Here is a 5,491-nt window from a genome sequence, read left to right on the forward strand (position 1 = left end):
ATAAAAGCAGCCATCGAACGCCTAACATGCCAATAAACCGTCGTATTTCCAATACTTGATTTGAAATTGAAAAATAGAGGACATGACATCTACGAAACCCCAAAACAATTTAATAATCAAAATGTGGAAATATTCCATGAAATGTAACAATTTCAATTTTATGAAAACACATAAGCAAACAAACAATTCAAGTATTACAAATCCGAATAATTAGTCAAAGAAGTTAGTACAAATATTTGGTTAGAACCTTGTTAAATTCCCAACAGAGTCATCATTTCTGTTTTATTTGTTTCGAATTTCATTTAAAAGAAAATAGTCTTGACCTCTTTAAAACTATTTCAAAAGACTCAAAAAAAAATTAAAATAATTTTAAGAAATTCACAGAGTCGGTAAGGGTTCAATTAACGCCCAAAAAAAGTTTTTAAGGCACTTAGGAAAGTGCGTTTGAAAAAAGGTTTAACAAATAATTTTTGACTAGCTTAAAAGTGACTTATTTTGCAAAAAGGTCAGTTTTTTATAAAAATATGAAGCTTGATCGAGCGATTTCAAAAATTAGATTCATTTTGTTCAAGTAGAAATAGTCTATTTTGATGGTCAATGTTAATTGAAATCTTAGTTTTAATAATAATATATTTTAAGAAGAAATGTTAAACCAAAATAAATAAGAAACATTTAATCAATCATGCAAACATTTATTTTTTCGAAGAAATCAATTTGAGAAAATCTATTTCTTTTTATGTTTAGGAAAAACCTCATAAGCCTAAATGAGACGAACAAAAAGAGAGTCGTCTTAATTCTAAAAGCCTATCTTTAAGAAGATTAACATAAAATCTATTTTTTATTCTTTATTTATTTATTTATTTATTTATTTAAAAGGATAAAGTGGATAGAAAAATAAGTAACGAGGAGAAATGAAGATAAATAAAAATAGCAACATCTAAGGGAATTTATCTAGATTAATTAATTAAAGTGTTCAAGTAAATACAAATAAATAAGTTAACATGGGAAATAAAGAGAGGAGAGTTAAAATTGGGCCCTTTTGGCCCATTAAAGGATTGTCCAGTTTTTGGGCCTAAATTTCATTGATCTTCAGTCCACTTTTTCATGTATATCAGCTGTATACTACCAGCCCTTTCCCTTGCAATTTTTTTGGTATACCATCGCGTACACGCTGTATATCAGTGTAAAAATTAGCATGCTTGCTTCCATTTTTTCTGCGCATGTATGATAGTTTACAGCTGCAGCTATTCTAGTGTATATCTGTTGTATATCATCCCTGTTTTTCATGTCTTTTCATGTATATGGTGTATATAAGCATATAAGATTCCATTTTTTCTGCGCCTGTATGATAGTTTACAGCTGCAGCTATTCTAGTGTATATCTGTCGTATATCAGCCCTGTTTTTCATGTCTTTTCATGTATATGGTGTATATAAGCATATAAGATTATGTATGCTCGCTTCCAGCTTTACTATGTGTCATATAATGATGTGTACCAGCCACCTTTCACCTGTACAGTTCGTATTTCTATCGTATACCATTGTATACCAGCAGTTGCTTATGGTATATTAATCCATTTGTGGACTTGGTGAGGTTTGACTCGATGGATATCGATGATTTGGGCAAAACCCAAAAGAGATACAAGGTATAGAGTCCAAAGGACTTGGCCATATCATGCATAGAAATGAGGGAAGTATTAGCAAATAATCTTAAAAGACAATGGTTTTTAAAGAAAATTAACGCAAAAAATAAATCTGAAAAAAACATGAATAAAACTTATCTATTTTTAGACATCCAATTTAATCATTTTGTCCGCACAGTAAGATTTCAACCATGCTAAAATATCAATGAGCGGAGAAAATCACAATAGAAAGTCATTGAAACCAAATAGGTGCAGGCAATTTACTAGAAAAAAAAAAAAAAAAAAAGATGTCATGTTTCATATAACCCAAGGGATAAGTCTAGGATGCTTGTTCTCTATGGATTATGTTAATGCTAGAGAGTTCAATTCTAAAGATTACATTTTGAAGGAAAGAAAATTGATGTTTCAATAATGTCAAGGGTAGAATAAGTGAGATGAACAAAATTAAGAAATCAAACTTAAACAATTACAAGGCATTCAGAACCTTGGAAAGATATGTTAACAACTTGGATGTTGCCACACCTCTTTTGGTATCATAAACCAATAAGGCATTCAGAACCTTGGAAAATCAACTTGATATCCACAAAATAAATTAAACAGAAGAAAGACTATAATCATTGCAAGTATGGACAAAGAACTTTCGGAGGTGAAGATAGACTATCTTCAAACTCTTCTCCATCTCCTAGTTTTTATCTTCGAGAAATATTAAGGAGTAATTTTCAGAGATCTTACTAGTATTTCGAACAACAAAAAAAAGGGGAAAGAAAAAAAAACTTCAGAAAGCACTGAAACATGAATCTCGGTTTTTTTGGATCTCAACAACGCTGACTATTATATTTAAAACTTAAGACCGAAAAGTATCCTACTAACCCAATCACTGTCCACACACTATCACAGGCAAATTTTGTTAATATTAAACCTCAACCAAACCTAATTTGATGTTGCAAAACCAAGATAGGAGATTCAGCATGTATGGTCATTCAAGACTACACAACATCAAAACTAAAGGGTGAACTGTTAGGAGTGTTTTTGAGAACTAAAAGAAATCTCTGAAGCTTTGTCTTAACACATCCTTTAAACAAACCTCACTCAATATTGAGAACGAGGAGAGATTGTTAAGACTTTTCATTCAAACATAGTCGATCACCATATAAATCACCAACATCAACTACTATTCACAGTCAAGTAATTAAATAGCTGGACACTCGATTTAAAATTTTATCAACTCAGAGAAAAGAACACAAGCAAATATGTCCTAAATCATTCTCCTTATGAACAAGTTTTGAATCTTAATCCCAAATCTTTAAAGATCAGTCAAGAATACCACATATAATTTCAAACAAGATCAAACCATATAAATGAAATATCATATCAACGAAATACGTAACAACAGTAATGTTTACATTTTTTTCTCTTACACACAAACACAAAAAAATGAACAAATTCAAAAGAGATGAAGTGTTCACCTTTTTGGAGCAACGAACTTAGGGCAACGAGACTTGACGACAGACTTCCACCACGGGAGTTTAAATTCCGACTCTTCGAAGTTTAATTTTTGTGAAAATTAAGCTTTTGAGTCTGTTGCTTCCAGAATTTTTGATTACGTAGGATTAGAAGCATGAGCCTCCCGAATCCTCAATTTTTCCCCAAAAATCCCCCATTTTCACCTCTATTCTCCAATGTCTATTATAGGGGAAATTGAGGGAAAGAACTAGGGTTTTAAATTTGAAATACGAATTTTGAAATTATTTTTCGAGTAATTGGAGTCCACAGTGAGACAAAAGCATTGATGGCCATTGTACTCGAAAAATCAGTGGAGAAAGTTGTATCCGTTTATCCTTGCCGAAAATGGATGAACATGATCTGAGTATGATGAAAAGCTTTTTAGCCATTAATGGCAACGTAATGAGGACAAAATGGTAAAAGAAGGGAGGCGGCTAGGGTTTTGCATAGTTGACGGTATTTTCGTTGTGGAAATAGATGACGTTTGTTGTTAATACGGTGGTTGTGTTGTGTTTATACGTGGTTTGCTGATAATGTTGTTATTGAGTTATTGTCGTTGTTTTGCTGTTTAAGGGAAGGGATAAAGATTTGGGCCGGGTCGGTTAGGGGTTGCTGGGCTAGTGCAAGGTTATGTTATGGGTCAACTGACCCAATTCAAAATTAGAAAGGGCTAGATAATGTTGGAGTGAGCTAATCATTGGGCCAATACAGCAGCAATTAATAAAAATGAGTTTTATTAAAATGGAAAATTTCAGAAATAGTAACTCTAATTTCAGAAATAGTAACTCTTTAGTCTTAATTATAACTTTTATAGCAATAGTTTCATAATTATGAAAAGTAGTAAATTATATTTTATATTTAAGTAAAATGTTGCTATATAAATACATATACTAATATATATGTATTACTCATAAATACATATGCACAACTGAAAAATACATATTCTTCTATTACTATGAAGTGGATAAAATATTGTTATTTTTGCTATAAGCTGTAATTTTTAAAAGTGCTGCTATTTATTGTAATTATAGTCTTAAGAATGCTAGTTTCTGTAATTTTTTTCTATTAAAATTATATTCATTTTGCACTAATAAATGGTCAACTGAATCAATTTGGACAACGTCGAAATGAAATTAACTTCTAATTAATTTAATGAGCTTCTCAAATTCAATAATTTCAAAAATAAATATTTAATAAAGCACAATTATTTTGTTTAAAAACATAATTAAGAAACTAATTATGTAATCACTTTTTTATTTTCAATCGATCTTGGAAAAAAGTAGAGTATTCGCAATTTAACCAAACTTTTCATTCTGAATAAATTCTAAAGCGTTACCTTTAAATGATAATTATATGATCCCGTATAATTAAACACAGAACATATTGATTTCACTTAAATTCAAAAGGGTAGGCTTGAAATTTATTTCAAAATAACTTAAAACACATATTTTAAAACTATTTAAAATTGAGAAACTCAAAAATTAATTTGAAACGGGGAGGGCAAAAATTAGATGTCAACATCAGGGTCAAGGGCATGTCCCAACTTAGATTATTTTCGGACTAGTAGAGATTTTGTGGATATTACTGTGGATAGAATTTTGGTTGTTGATGCACTTAGATGTTTTTTTATCATATTGTCCTCTATCTTGTTATATGTTCGAAATTCATCTGCTAAGTAATGTATCACATTCTATTTTATTAGACAAGGGGGTGGTCTCCGATCCTCGGTAGACTTGAGATACTCGTCACGGTCGGGCCTTAGTTCGGATCGTGACAATAAGATACTTATGTATATCAATGTTCAATTATGTATATGAATAATTAAAATTCGGGAGAGAAAATTTATTGAAAAATTGAGAAAGAGGATAATTAAGCAACAAACTAGTGACAATTATGTTATTTACCTTTTTTTGGCTGATGATTGCACTATGTTTTTTTCCCTTTTTTTTATTCGAAGAGAATTCTTTTAAATTCAAATTAGTAAAAACATATGTTGGGGCTTATAAAGGTAATAATTAGTTATAAATTGAAGGAGATTAAATGGGGGGGAGGGGGGGTATAGAGTCTATCAAACTTAACTCCATAATTAAGCTAAATAATATTTTTAAAAAAAAATAAGTGAGATAACAAAATGGCATTATTTTTTCTTTGAATCTTACCAGTCGCCCCCTCACCCCTGAGAGCTTCATTTTTTTCCTCTTACAAAAAACTCCATCAATGGACCTTCACATCCTTCCTTCCAATTAAATACTTATCACTGACATCTCTATTTTTCTCCTCTCTATATAAAAAATTAGTGTCACTTGGTCCGTGCTAAGCTCAGGCCCAAATTATATATTGACATTTA

General features: G+C 30.7%; 1 long non-coding RNA gene across 1 annotated transcript; it reads right to left on the bottom strand.

Annotated features, from left to right (window-relative positions):
* Positions 1-938: 938 nt before the first annotated feature.
* LOC107851110 lies at positions 939-3,786 on the bottom strand. The gene is made up of 2 exons (XR_001668890.2): positions 3,108-3,786; positions 939-1,661 (listed from the first exon to the last, which is right to left on the bottom strand). It is a non-coding gene; the product is annotated as an uncharacterized LOC107851110 (long non-coding RNA).
* Between the last annotated feature and the right edge of the window lie 1,705 nt (positions 3,787-5,491).

The sequence above is a fragment of the Capsicum annuum genome, chromosome 12 (genome assembly GCF_002878395.1).
Source record: "Capsicum annuum cultivar UCD-10X-F1 chromosome 12, UCD10Xv1.1, whole genome shotgun sequence".
Taxonomy (NCBI): domain Eukaryota; kingdom Viridiplantae; phylum Streptophyta; class Magnoliopsida; order Solanales; family Solanaceae; genus Capsicum; species Capsicum annuum.